This window comes from Euleptes europaea, chromosome 17, assembly GCF_029931775.1.
Source record: "Euleptes europaea isolate rEulEur1 chromosome 17, rEulEur1.hap1, whole genome shotgun sequence".
Taxonomy (NCBI): domain Eukaryota; kingdom Metazoa; phylum Chordata; class Lepidosauria; order Squamata; family Sphaerodactylidae; genus Euleptes; species Euleptes europaea.
Genome location: NC_079328.1, coordinates 31,780,031 through 31,795,371, shown reverse-complemented (window position 1 = coordinate 31,795,371; position 15,341 = coordinate 31,780,031). Strand labels below are relative to the sequence as shown.

At 45.5% G+C, this 15,341-nt stretch overlaps 1 protein-coding gene across 1 annotated transcript in view; it reads right to left on the bottom strand.

Annotated features, from left to right (window-relative positions):
- ADAMTS18 (ADAM metallopeptidase with thrombospondin type 1 motif 18) overlaps window positions 1-14,320 on the bottom strand; it is a 92,605-nt gene extending 78,285 nt beyond the window's left edge. The window contains exon 1 of the mRNA XM_056862471.1: window positions 14,217-14,320. The gene's annotated coding sequence lies outside the window, so the exon portion shown is untranslated. The remainder of the gene's footprint in view (window positions 1-14,216) is intronic.
- Window positions 14,321-15,341: the final 1,021 nt, after the last annotated feature.

Below are 15,341 nucleotides of genomic sequence, written 5' to 3'. Positions count from 1 at the left end.
TTCCTTCTCCTTCTGGGCCCACGGGTTCCTCTCTGGCTACAAAGAACCTCAGAACACCTGTTTTTTTCAGCCTCCTCTCCCTAGCTTCTCACCCATACCCACTTCCTGTCCTCCCCCACAGGTCTTTGAGTAGGCTATTGTTCCTGAAGAGGCCTCCTAGCCAAGGAGAGGAACTGACTGCCACTCCTCGCTTGGCTCTCTTCCCTGTCCTCTTCCTTGGCCTCAAGAGGCTTTGATAAGGTGCGGGTTTCCCCTCAAATCCCCACCATAAATTATAAATACAACACTTACTGCAAAGACACCCTCCTTCTCCAGCACCTTCCCATCGTAAGCAAAACCATATCCCATTAGTGTTGCTACTGCTCTGGAAGTGGGTAGCATATAAACAGAAATTCCCCTATGCCAATGCTTTTCTTCCCCCCCATAGCGGTTACCTTGCAAAATCACTGACATTACAGATTTTTACCAATACGTTTCTTTGTTCCAGTTTTCAATCTCCTTTCCTCACCCTGGCTAAAATTCAGTCCATTCTGATTTTTGATGTGTTGTTTCAGGGTTCACCAATCTGACTTTGAGGCAGTCAGTCACACACAAACTCCTAGGAACTCATTTGGTGCTTAAGAAGAAGAAGAGTTGGTTTTTATATGCCAACTTTCTCTACCACTTAAGGGAGAATCAAACCGGCTTACAGACACCTTCCGTTCCCCTTCCCACAACAGACACCCTGTGAGATAGGTGGGGCTGAGAGAGCTCTAAGAGAACAGTGACTAGCCCCAGGTCACCCAGCTGGATCCATGTGTAGGAGTGGGGAAACCAACCTGGTTCACCAGATTAGCGTCTGCCGCACATGTGGAGGAGTGGGGAATCAAACCCGGTTCTCCAGATCAGAGTCCGCTGCTCTTAACCACTATACCTCACTGGTTAAGTGGGAGTCCATAGGACAGGGACAGCAAACTTCAGTCCCTGTTTTCCAGCAGTGGCCCAGTCAAAATAGAGGAAACATTCGTGACACATCTGAATCCCATTCTGATATTAAAGGGTGATAAAGCAGTAAATTTCATTCCTGCTGGGACACTGGACAAACTGCATTAAATCTAAATTCCAGAAGGTCAGCATTCTGTTAAAGATCAACAGGTTTAAAGTCCCATCTCGTCCTTTTTTCTCAGGGTTTCTCGGCAATGCTCTGACGCCCAAATAACAACTGCTACGTTCCGATGTATAGTGAACCACATAAACATCCAGGTCTTAATCGCAAACAGATCCCGGAGCACAAAGCAGGCCTGTGAAACTACAACTGAATAATCATCATGTTGTCTGTTAAAAAAAAAATGACACATTCTTGAGCCAAAACCCATAAAAAGCCTGCCTTTATGGTGTTATGCTAAGAGATAGCTATCAGCTGTCAGACGTAGAAACACGGGACTAGTGAAACAACCGTGACAATAATGATACACTGGGAAACAAATTCACCTTCCTAAAGGGGCTAATATTTATCCATTATAAATGGTCACAGGAAGCCGCCGTCTCAGGGTTGGGGGTTTCCCAATCCTGCTACTGGTAGCTGTGCCTTTCCCATTGTGGTTGAACAGAACTTCAATTGGAAAAACCAGGGAGGAAAAATAAACCCTGCTCCCCCGCCACCACAGTCTCAAGCCACCACGGTCCCCACCAAACCTGCCATTAATTCATTCATTCTAATGTGGGAGATCTTATTGTCAATCTCCCACCACCATGCCTAGCTGACCCCTCACTATCTGGATCTACATCAGTGGGACAACGCTGTGATAATCCTAAGAGCTTGAAACATAGGGTTGCCAGGTCCCTCTTCACCATGAGCGGGAGGTTTTTGGGGTGGGGCCTGAGGAGGTCGGGGTTTGGGGAGGGGAGGGACTTCAATGCCATACAGTCCAGTTGCCAAAGCGGCCATTTTCTCCAGGTGAACGGATCTCTGTCAGCTGGAGATCAGTTATAATAGCAGATTTCAAGCTAGTACCTGGCAGTTGGCAACCCTAGTATGAAACAACAGCCTCCTTTGGGGTGAGAATTGCATTTGCATGAACATATATTTACTTATATTCCCTCTTTTCTCCCCAGCTGTGACTAAAAGCAGCTTAGAACATTCTCCTCATCGCCATTCTCTCACAACAACCTTGTGAGGTAGGCCAGGCTGAGAATTTTTGACATGCCTAGGATCACCCAGCAGATTCCAAGGTAGAAGTGGGGATTTAAAGCCGGGTCTCCCAGGATCCTAGTCCAACATTCTATCCACTATGCCATGCTTGCTGTCCACACTGGCCGAGGGATATTCTCTTTACACCAGGTCAGGTATACTTCACAGGGTATCCATGAACATGAATCAAATAATAATTGAACCGAGGGGTAGGCCAACTTCAACATGCGTACTGATAGTGGCACGCCAGATCTTTTTGCTTGGCATCAAGGGCTAGATGCCACAAACTAAGCACTGGCATCATTCTTCTCTAACCTGTTTGAGTATTACTGCCTGAGATTAATACAGGTTTGTTATTTTTAATGCTCCACACCATCCTCTGCTCTGTTTAAACCAGTTTCATGGCATCGCTTTGCAAACACATGCGCTCGGTTTAGGATGCTTGTCATGCAAAGTGCATAATAAACTGTGTGGGAGACTTGGTGGCTTTCCTTTCATACATGAGTGAGATCAGTGCTTTGCAGAGATCCAAAGAAGAGAGGAAATGATGAAATGGGAGAAGTTAATATGGAGCACATAAATAAGTGGCCCCGTTTCCTTTTCTGTCCCCACCCCCAGTTGTTGTTTTTTAAATGTTTATAAACAAGGAGATGTGAGCATTTAACTTTTTTTTTCTTTCCCACATGGCAGACATGCATTAGATTGCTTTGTTTCATGCTCGTGAATACCATGTCTTGATGAAAACCTTTGCTGAGGGGAAGGCTTCCAAAATTGACTGCCTAAAACAGAATGTTCTCAAAACACGGTCTTTAAGACCACCAGTAAACCGGAGAGTTCTTTGCTTAGCCGCAAAAGAAATTACAGAGCAGGAAAAAAAGATTGCAATGGGTAAGTTTAGGATTCTACACAAGCCTACTCTACCTCACAGGGTTGCTGTAAGCATAACATGGAAAAAGGGATAATGTTATCAGCCGCTTTGGGTCCCCACTTGGGAGAAAAGTGGAGTATAAATGAAGAAAATATATAAAATGTTTTGAACGCTCACATCTATGATGTTGGTAAGAGAGCCAGCATGGTGTAGTGGTTAAGGAGTCGGACTAGGATCAAAGAAACCCAGGTTCGAATCACCATTCTACCATGGAAACTTTCTGGGTGACCTTGAGCCAATCACACACTTTCAGCCTCGACCCTGGCAAGTATTTGGATGGGAGACCTCCAAGGAATACCAGGGGTGCGACGCAAAGGCAGGCAATGGCAAATCACCTCTGAATGTCTCTTATCTTCAAATCCCATGGGATCGCCATAAATCAACTGTGACTTGACAGCAAAACAACAAAAAAAAGGTGTTGGCCATCATTACAAAACAACCCCGTAAGGTGAGTTATTTCCCCATTATTACAGATGAGGTGGCTAAAAAAGATGGGGCCTGGCTTAAGAACAGTTATGAACTGTGGGCTGATCTGCTCAACCTTTTTTAAAGTGAAATTTCAGCCACAGAAAGCTTTGATTAGTAGTGGGTCTACAACAGGGTGGGAAGAAAGCACACAAGATTTTGCCAATCAAAACACAACCACCACCACCACCCCACACAAACATCCAGATTTTATTAGTCTTGCAGTAGTGTGAATGTGCCCATGTGATTCTGGTGTCTGCCCATGAACCTAGCTAACTCTCCAGTCACAGACTCTTCTGCATATCACACCTAATCCCATCAAGCCTGCTATTCACATTTACATACTGTTCCTCTACTTAAAGACCGATGGATTCACATTCTAGCTGTATCTGAAGAAGTGAGCTGTGGCTCACGAAAGCTCATACCCTACCAGAAAATATTTTTGTTAGTCTTTAAGGCGCTACTGGACTCTTGCCCTTTTTGACTTCATCAGATAAAAGCCTATATCTGGGCTCAAATCTTGCCCTGGCAAATGTGAATGTGAATGTCAGTATTCCAAATTCCATTGACTGAAGGGAAGCAAATTCTGGAACACATGTTCCATTCGTCTGATACAGCAGGTCTCTACTTACATTCTTCTAGGTGTGGAGCTCCCTGGGGAATTCTGATAGTAAATCCCCATCAAAATCGCTCAGGAACTTCCAAATTTACCACAGAATCCTGTTGTCTCTCTCAGCTTTGTGGGGCTGACCAGGACAGCTGTGTACCCATTATTTTAACAAAGGATTCCCCCTTTCTCAGCAACAGCTGCTGAACTATCGGTGTAGGATCCAGCCATGACTTGCAAAAAACAGACTCTCTCTTCACCTGTCAATTGTACCTGTGCATGTTTCAGACATATAACATTCCAAAACAATACAAAGAAGAGATGGATTTCAGACAGGTGCAATTCATCTCCCGGACACTTCAAGGTACACCGTGGCATACATAGATATTTTTCAACTTCACACTACCTAAGTGATTTATTTCTAGCTGTACAAAATATGATATGCTATACAAAATATAGCTGTACAAAATATGATATGCTATCATATTAACTGGGTGATCATTTAATCTTGCTTGTTTGGCAGAAATTATATGATCTTGCTTTGTGTGTGTGTGCATTAGGAAGAGTGAGTTTTCTCTAGTGTAGTGGTTAAGAGCGGTGGTTTGGAGCAGTGGACTCTAATCTGGAGAACCGGGTTTGATTCCCCATTCCTCCACATGAGCAGCGGACGCTAATCTGGTGAACCGGGTTGGTTTCCCCACTCCTACACATGAAGCCAGCTGGGTGACCTTGGGCACAGTTCTCTTAGAGCTCTCTCAGCCCCACCTACCTCACAGGGTGTCTGTTGTGGGGAGGGGGAGGGGAGGTGATTGTAAGCCGGTTTGATTCTTCCTTAAGTGGTAGAGAAAGTTAGCATATAAAAACCAACTCTTCTTCTTTGACCACCCCAAAATGCAAAGCTGGGGTCACAGGATGGACTTCTACAAAAGCCACATGGAGTAAGGTCTGTAGTAAGGAGGAGAGTTGGGTGAAGTATAGAAACCTGGCTGGATCCAACACAAAGTAAGGAAGCCCTGTGGTCCTGGGGACACCACCTGTAGCTCCAGATATCCCAAAACAGCAATTTTCATGACCCCCAACTGTTTTTGTAAACCAGTTCAGGGATTTGAAGTCAGAAGTCTATCCAGATCACTACCCAAAGCCACAGTACAACCTTAATTCCATAACGATTTAATATCATTTCCCCTGTTTTAATCCTGATTTCATGTATAGAATCAAATGATAAATGAATTAGGCAAAGACAAAGGTTCTTCTGATCATACTGCCTCATGTTCTGTCATCTTTTGCCCTGCTTTCTTGTCACTGTATAAACCAGTAACCAATGATCAGAAGCATATTTAGGCTATCCCATATGTTTGGCTGAATATCTTGTCTTGCAATGAAACCACATCTCAAACTATCTGCAAGACTGAAGACCACACAGATAGTCTTGTAAGAAAAATATCGCTGTTAAGAGTACATTGACAAAATAATTTTCCCACCAACTATAAGGTGATTTTAAAAAAACCAACATTTAAACACCCACCGTATTCATGTGTTCTTTGTGATCTGTTGGCCTACAATTAAAACACATGTTGAACTATTCACAAGGCTGGAGACCACATGGAGGGCATTATTAAAAATAAAAAAAACATGCCAATAGTTGTCATGGCAGGGTTTATTATTCTGATTACATAAACCATGTGGCCTCCAGTCTGATGGATTGTTCAACATATGAGTTTATTTGTAGGTGAACGCATCTAACCCATCAACAAGGATTAGGCTATCTGGTGAATTTTTAAAATTTTAAACATCCGTGGTGCAGAGTGGTAGACTGCAGTATTGCAGTCCAAAGCTCTGCTCACGACCTGAGTTCGATCCCAACGGAAGTCGGTTCCAGGTAGCCGGCTCAAGGTTGACTCAGCCTTCCATCCTTCCGAGGTCGGTAAACTGAGTACCCAGCTTGCTGGGGGTAAAGGGAAGATGACTGGGGAAGGCACTGGCAAACCACCCAGTAAACAAAGTCTGCCTTGCAAACGTCAGGATGTGACGTCGCCCCATGGGTCAGGAATGACCCGGTGCTTGCACAGGGGACCTTTACCTTTTACCTTATACCAAGCAGGCCCTACCCAGACTAGCCTGATCTCGTCTCTCTCAGAAGCTAAGCAGGGTCAACCCTGGCAAGTATTTGGATGCAAGACCTCCAAAGAATACCCAAGTCATGAGGCAGAGGCAGGCAACAGCGAACCACCTCTGAACATCTCTTGCCTTGAAAACTTCACCAAGGATTGCCATAATTCAGATGTGACTTGATGGCAAAACACAAAAACAAAAACACAAGCATACCTCGGAAATATTGGAAGTTTGGATCAAGACCACTTCAAGAAAGCAAAGATCACAATAAAGCAAGTCCTGTTACTTTTTTTGTTTCCCAGTGCATACAAAATTTATGTTTACACTATACTGTAATCTATAGTAGTCTGGAGAAGAGGAGGTTGAGGGGGGACATGATTGTACTTATTTGAAGGGCTATCACTTAAAAGGGGGAAGGGAGCTGTTCCTGTTGGCAATGGAGGAAAGGACTAGCACTAATGGGTTTAAATTAAAAACCTTCTGATAGGGAAAAGGTTTTCATGAGAATACTCTCAAAAGAGTACTTTTTCTTAGAATTACAGTGAGAAGAAGACGACAACGAAGAGTTGGTTTTTATATGCTGACTTTCTCTACCTCCTGAAGAGAATCAAACTGGCTTACAATCTCCTTCCCTTCCTCTCCCCACAACAGGCACCTTGTGAGTTCTGAGAGAACTATGACTAGTCCAGCTGGCTTCATGTGGAGGAGTGGGAAAACCAACCCAGTTCACCAGATTAGAGTCCACCACTCATGTTGAGGAGTGGGGAATCAAACACGTTTCTCCAGATCAGAGTCTACCACTCCTAACCACTATACCACATGGACTCCTGATTTAAGGATGAGGATTAAATGTAGGCTGACACAATCTATCACAAGGAACTGATCCACAAACTGACTTATAATTTTTTTTTAAGATCATCGTTCTTCATGTCGGAACAATGGTATTGTTATTAAACCCTTAATACATATGAACAACCAAAAAACACAAGAGCCCTGTTGAATCAAAGCAAGGGTTAATCTGGTCCCCACAATGGCCAACCAGATGCTTTGCGGAAGCCCACAAGTGTGGAATGAAAAGAACAGCCTTTACCTTCTGCCAGAAACTGGCACTTGGGGCACAATGACTCTGAGCATGGCAGTATCAGTGAGCCATCTTAAGTTTATAGCCACTGGGGGAACTATCCACCATAGTGTGGCCTAGTCCCCTTACCAAGTCAACTAAGAGCTAAGCTACACACCATGGCTTCTTCCCAGTACATTTTGAACAATGCTCTTTTCATTTGCAAATACAGCTGCAGGGATTGTCTTGGCAGGAGGAGGAAGATGAAGAGGACGAAAAAGGAAGCTTAAACTCTTCCCTTCCCTGTTGGGAAAAGGCACTCCCAAGCAGATTTTAGTGCCACTGAATAAAATTGACCCCAAAGCAGCTCAGCGGTAGTTTTCCATTTAATCAATAGCAGAAGAAGGTTACCCCCATTTTCCTCCTTGATAAGGCAATCCCTACAGCTGCATTTGCAAAAGAAAAAGTGGTGGTGGAAAGTGCTATCAAGTCACAGCTGACTTCTGGCAATTTCCATAGGGCTTTCAAGATGGTTTTCCATTGCCTGCCTTTGCATAGCAACCCTAGACTTCCTTGGTGGTCTCCCATCTAAATGCTAACCAGGGCCAACCCCGCTTAGCTTCTGAGATCAGATGAGATTGGCCAAGCCTGAAATGGATGTTCTTTAATGTGCATGAAAAAACAATCATCTGTGTATGAGCTGCAAAGCAGACAAGTGAATTGTGTTGTGTGGAGAGGTGCTTTTATTTGTGAATTCAGAATCTACTGTGTGGCAACCTTATTGGGTGGCTCCAAGTTCTAGTATAAGAGAGAAGAAAGTCTTCCCTCTGTCCACTTTTGTAGTGGCGTTGCAGAAGAGCATTGTTATCTTGAGGAGATAGTGGCATGTCTCACTCCTCCTCACATGACAAAATCAGGTTGGGTTGATATGCCTTTAAGCCCAAGGGTGCAGGCTCCCTGCAAATGCTGGAAGCACCCCAGGAGTGACTGATCTGTGTTTGGTAAACAGAACAACTTTTCCAGACCATGCATAATCCGGTAAACCTCTATTGAGTCCCCCTTAGTTGTCTTCTTTGTAACCCATCTGTTAGGGTATAAGTTTAACGACAACCCAACATTTCCAATCCTATCATAATAAAGAGATGCACAGAGATACTCTTAACATATACCGTAAGCATCCGCTCCTTGAAATGGGTAAAGGTCCCCTGTGCAAGCACCGGGTCATTCCTGACCCATGGAGTGACGTCACATCCTGATGTTTCCTAGGCAGACTTTGTTTACAGGGTGGTTTGCCAGTGCCTTCCCCAGTCATCTTTCCTTTACCCCTCAAGCTGAGTACTCATTTGACTGACCTCGGAAGGATGGAAGGCTGAGTCCACCTTGATCCAGCTACCTGAAACCGACTTCCGTTGGGATCGAACTCAGGTCGTCAGCAGAGCTTGGACTGCAGTATTGCAGCTTACCACTCTGCGCCACGGGCTAGCCTGATCTCGTCAGATCTCAGAAGCTAAGCAGGGTCAGCCCTGGTTAGTATTTGGATGGGAGACCACCAAGGAATACCAGGGTTGCTGTGCAGAGGAAGGCACTGGCAAACCACCTCTGTTAGTCTCTTGCCATGAAAACCCCAAAAAGGGGTCGCCATAAGTTGGCTGCGACTTGACGGCACTTTACACACACACACCTTGAAATGGGGTAAAAAGCTTTATGTGGACGTACTCTTGCTTAAAAGTCATTCAACAAGGCATGCTTTCAAGCGAATGCCGTAGGGATCAGGACGCAAGCTATACCACTCTCAGCTCAGCAAGCGACTAATATCAAGGCTTCAGTATATGCATTCCCTTCACAGCACGTTTTCCCTGCCTGCAAATGAACAGCCCTAACCACCCCCACATGTCCCCCCCATAAGAAAACCCTCTGAGCAAAACAGGTGCTACGCTTCAGAACTTGCCTTCCTCGGTTAGACATTTTCCCAGCGTTCTCATCTGTCACAGTTCTGTACTATGAGCAGATTTTCTTCGTTGTGACTTCTAAAAAAAAAATTACCTACAAGAAACACTTCAATTACAATATTAACTGTAAACCTTTCCTGCGGTTTGGACTAGACTAATTTAAAGCATATGGAATTGATAATGACAGCCAACATCCCAACCGCTTTCAGAAAAGAGAAGAATCAGTGCAGAATTAGGAACACGGCACGGAAATAAGTTGACTTTTTTTTTCTAGAAATATCCAGAATTCCCATATCGTTATCTGCAGAGACAGAGGGGAAAACAGTTCCGATTTTACAGTTATGAGCTGGTTGATCTATTTATAATGCTGACAGACAAATGGATACTAAACAGCAGTTTAGTGTTGGTTTACCACTGGTAGTATAGCTGGAAGCGGTCCAGCAGTTATTCTAAGATTCCCAGGAGAAAGCAGCAATTATGGCCCAGTGTGTACTGCACAGCATCCAATTGCTTAGTCATAGTTAAGAGATTAACAGCGCAATCCTGAAGAGAGTTACTTCAGTCTAAAGCAGGGGTGTCGAACCTAAGGCCCACGGGCCGAATCCAGACCCTGGAGGGCGCTTATCTGGCCCACCAGCCAGCCAAGGCAGCCACCCACTTCAGTCCCAATGTGGGCTGGTGAGAAGAAGAAGAGTTGGCTTTTATATGCCGACTTTCTCTACCACTTAAGGGAGACTCAAACCGGCTTACAATCGCCTTCCCTTCCCCTCCCCACAACAGACACCCTGTGAGGTGGTTGGGGCTGAAAGAGTGTGACTAGCCCATGGTCACCCAGCTGGCTTCATGTGTAGGAGTGGGGAAATAAATCCAGCTCACCAGATTAGCCTCCGCCACTCATGTGGAGGAGTGGGGAATCAAACCCGGTTCTCCAGATTAGAGTCCACCGCTCCAAACCACTGCTCTTAACCACTACACCAAGCTAAGGCATGGCCTGGCCCAACCAAGTGACATTTATGTCATATCTGGCCCTCATAACAAATGAGTTCGACATCCCTCGTCTAAAGTGACTGAAATAAATGGACTCAGACCTGAAGGTATCTCCAGGTTGGACCCAGGGACACTAGGGTTGCCAGGTCCCTCTTCGCCACCAGCGGGAGGTTTTTGGGGCGGAGCCTGAGGAAGGAGGGGTTTGGGTAGGGGAAGGACTTCAATGCCATAAAGTCCAATTGCCAAAGCGGCCCTTTTTCTCCAGGTGATCTGATCTCTATCGGCTGGAGATCAGTTGTAACAGTGGGAGATTTCCAGGTAGCACCTGGAGGTTGGCAACCCTAAGGGACACTGACACCATTTTAGTGCCTAACGAGGCAATTTAAAAATCCTTGTGAGGGCTCAATCCAAACTAGGGAAACTGCCTCCCTCCATGCGTATTTTCAAGTGCCAAAATGGTTGCTCCCAAAATCTCACGATTGGGCCCTCGCTGTGTCTTTAAATCTCCCATTAAGCACTGAAATTGTGGTGGTGTCCAACCTGGAGATGTCGTCACACCTAGCCGTGCCCTTACTGGAGCTATCGCCATAGTACTGCACTGCGAAAGTAGGCTGTGCTCTTCCTCAGAGGAGGAAGTGCACCAGTGCAAACATGGCACATTAAGAAATCCTGATGTGATTGTACACCTCGCTGCGTCAACAATTCTTTTGCCCCAGTGCTCCAGATAAAGACATGAGACCATAGCATGGCTTGAATCAGTTTATTCAAATCAGCTGATCTATGTCATCAAGGCCCAAAATGGGTAGCCCAGGCTAGCCCAATCTCATCAGATCTGGGAAGCTATGCAGGGTCAGCCCTGGTTAATATTTGGATGGGAAGCCACCAAGGAAGTCCAGGGTTGCGACGCAGAGGCAGGTGCCTTGAAAACCCTACGTGCCTTGAAAACCCTACGGAGTCGCCATAAGTCGGCTGCCACTTGATGTCACTTTCCACCACTGTGTCATCAAATATTAAATATGCAACCAGGCAGGCTGTGGTAGGCAGCCTAGCAACGACAGCCTTAATTTTGGGCAAATCCACCGAGTCATTAGATGCACGACAGTCGGCTTGCAAAATTCAATAGCATGCCTCCTTAGATATTCGTACTTCAATGCCAATTTCTCACACTAGGTCAACAGCAAAGCACCAGATCCTCAGGTCCAATTTTTCCAACTAGATTACACAAAAGCCTTCCCCCGCTCCGTAATCCTCTATGCTGGCAAAACTAACAACCAGGCGAGTGAATTCTCTAGGGCATTTCCGCACCCCCATCCCCCCCAAGAGAATGAGATCAAAGGGTCCCAATAGTTTGTCGAAATACAATTGCTTCCAGTTCCCACTGCGGAGTTCCAGGCTTGAATGAATGGGTCACTGCGGCTTTATTGTGGAGACGCTACCACTAATGAAAGGAACAATGGGGAGATTAGTGCTGCCAACCATGTAGTAGCAACACCACTTTGGGTTTAATTGTGGCAAACAAAGCACATCAGAAAGAAGGGCAACCGAGTGACAAACGCGGTTAGGGAAGGGAGGGCGTGGATGGCGTTAGTCTACAAGGTGCTTCCAATCACAGCTCTGCACTCAGGCCAAGAGTACAAGTGCAGAATCTAGATCGAGACTGACGTTCTTAAGCTTTGGTGGTGGTTCTTGATCAATAGCAATGAACATCAGTAAAAAGACTATTGGTAAAGGCAGTCCCCTGTGTAAGCACCGGGTCATTACTGACCCATGCAGTGATGTCATGTCACAACGTTTACTAGGCAGACTAAAGGCGAAAATGCATGGTCGCTTTAGCCTCCTTTACTCCCTCTTTCAGCCAGGATTCAGTCAGGATTGAACGCATGCATTTCACCGAACGTGCGTTCGATCCTGGCTGAATCCTGGCTGAAACAGGGAATAAAGGAGGCTAAAGCGACCATGCATTTTCGCCGTGTTTACGGGGTGGTTTGCCACTGCCTTCCCCAATCATCTACACTTTACCCCCAGCCAGTTGGGTACTCATTTTACCAACCTCAGAAGGATGGAAGGCTGAGTGAACCTTGAGCCGGCTACCTGAAACTGACTTCCGTCGGGATCGAACTCAGTTCATGAACAGAGCTTTGACTGCAATACTGCATCTTACCACTCCGCACCACGGGACTCCTAAACACTATTGACTCTTGGTTATTTTTATTCCCGGGTGTGTATTTTCTGGATCTGTACATACTGGTATGGATCCAACCTTAGGGTAGAGGAAGCATAAGGAACACTCCTCCTGCTTAAGTGATTCTTCTGCAGGAAGAATTCTCCATAGGCGGAGGAAAGGCTCCAAACTTTGCTGGGTACTCATTTTACCGACCCCAGAAGGATGGAAGGCTGAGTCAGCCTTGAGCCAGCTACCTGAACCCGACTTCTGTTGAGATCAAACTTGGGCTGTGAGCAGAGCTTTTGACTGCAGTATTGCAGCTTACCACTCTGTGCCATGGGGCTCCCTACTGTATAGTCCAGAATCCATTTTTTAAAAGTTCAAGGTGAAATTTGAAGGATCCAGATGCTTCAGAAATTGTGAATGCACCATGAACTGCATTTGTCAGACCTCCTGATGTAAATTTATATACACAGAATATCATTAAATAAAAATAGAGAGTAACACATGCTGAATCCACCTTATTCTCATCATTGATGTGGAATGTTCTATCATCCACTGAACATGCAGGATTCAACTACCCTTGAATAGCAATGTGAGGCTTAGGGGGGGAAATCAGAGGGGTAAACCTCCTACGAAATATTTTCATAGTGAGAAAAACCTCGTCTTAACAAAGCAATTCATTAATTCCAAATGTACAAATTAAAGATACGTGTGCTATGGTAGCATAGGATGCAGCAGTTCGCAACTGTCTTTAATTATTGGCTAAAGTTACAATTTTTCTTGTTGAAAATGATGAGCTTTATAGATTTACATTCCATAAGTATGCCAAATAGTACTATCGTATATGCATTTTATAGTGTTCAATCAGTAAAAGAAGTTTAGTTTTGATGGGAAGCTACGTACTGCATATTTTCCCATTTCCCCCAATATTTCTGTTTGGTTTCCCCCCCCCAGAAAAAAACAACATTATTTTCACTGGCTTCAGGATTTCAGGAAATTTTACATCTCTGCCCTTGAATGTATGGAACTCCATTTCCCAAGTCACCAACCTCTTCCCATATGCCTCACAGTTGCCATTATTCCCCTCAACATCCTCGAGGATAAGACACATTTTTTCCTATAAAAGAAACTCAGAATCAAAGTATGTCAAATTCCATTCCAGATACCAAATTCCCTTCTCACCCTGCAAAACTGCTTACACAGAAGACATGTCAGACAATAACCACAGAATGGAACCTTTACAGGTCTGCCATTTTGCTCAAACCCCCAGCAAACGTTAGGCATCTTAGATCATCGAACATTTTTTAGGAAGCCTGATTCTCTCTATATTACAGCCTTGCTCTGCAACCATGACGCACGTGAGCAAGCAGTGGGGTAACGGTGGAAGTGCGAATAAAAGCTATTCATATATCCAGGAAGGAGATGGAACAATTAAGACACGGCTGCCTGTATCGACCGTGAAGACTTGATGCGGAAAGGAAATTCCCATGGATTAACTGTGCACATCTGCCACCAGAATTATTTTCATTAGACCTGTCTTCGAGAGCTGTAGCCTCAAAACTACCACTGGCTTGGCAAAGAACGATGTAATTTAAAGCTCCCTTGTTCGATAAGATTACATTGGCGAGCCAAGCAATGGGAGGAGAAGGGCGGAAGGAAGCTGATGGGTCAAATGGGACTGAACGTTGCAGGAGCCAGAGAACTGTGTCAGAACGGGACGTCCCGCCAAAGTTGACGCCGCACCACACATTCCTTTAAAGAAGACACTTACCAAGCCTACACACGTCGATATGGCTACTGAAGAGGAGCTATAGTTCCGTATAAATCCCTGATAGAAACACGGTTCAACGTGGTGGTCTTCCATATCTGCGATGCCATCTTTCCCAAGTACCTGGACAGTAAAGCTGTAGCCGAAAAGGTCAGATGGCTGGAGGTCCAAGTGCATTTCTTGTCCAAATGCGGAAAAACGGTAGTGCAAGGAACTCTTAGAGCTCGGGGACGATCTCTTCCTCCTAGCGCTGTGCAAAATGTCGTGCGAGATGTACGATCCGCTGGAGTCCACCTCGACGGGAGTGACAAAGGTGTAATCTGGAAGGATAAAGCGGGGTTAGCTGTAAGCCTTCATCACCCAAGCGCAAGTTGGTTTTTGACAATTAATCTCTTTGAGGGATGTTAAAAAACAAACAAACAAGAGAAAGACCATGCAAGCTTTCAGACAGCAATAGCAAGAGTCTATCAATTACAGCCAACCACAGACAAATACATCTAAAGCACTTTCAGCCAGTCCCATGTATATCACAAGGGTTATAAAACAGGGCTTGTTTCCTCTCTGCCCTCTGATGGTTCCCACTAAGACAGAGGAGTGAAGTAGCTGTGAAGTTTCTCACAGTCAATCTAGTGAAGACATTTGTCATCACCAGGAATGCTGCTGTTTCCTGCCACCGTTCTGTTAAACAAGGACTAAAGGAACGGTTGGGTTGTCCACCTTCCTTATGTCTCCTTAGCCCCTAAAAGCAGAGCAAAAACATACAGCCGTCACTGCAAGAACTAGGGCTGTCAAAAAATAATAATTCGGTACAGTTCGGATTCGGCCGAATTTGACCCTTGTGGGGTCGGTACGTGCCGAAGTCCGAACTCCCCCGCTTCGGATCCCCGGTAATTCGGGGGGATCCGGAGTTCGGGGGAAAATTCGGCCGAAGCGCGCCTTCAGGGATTCCCTGAAGGCGCGCGGGGGCCCTTTAAACTCCCAGCTGGGAGGCGCAGATCAGTTTAAAGGGCAGCCCGCCCCCCTTCAGCGGGCTCCGCTGAAGGGGGGCGGGCTGCCCTTTAAACTCATCTGCGCCTCCCGGCCAGGAGGAGCAGATCAGTTTAAAGGGCAGCCCGCACCTTTCAGCGG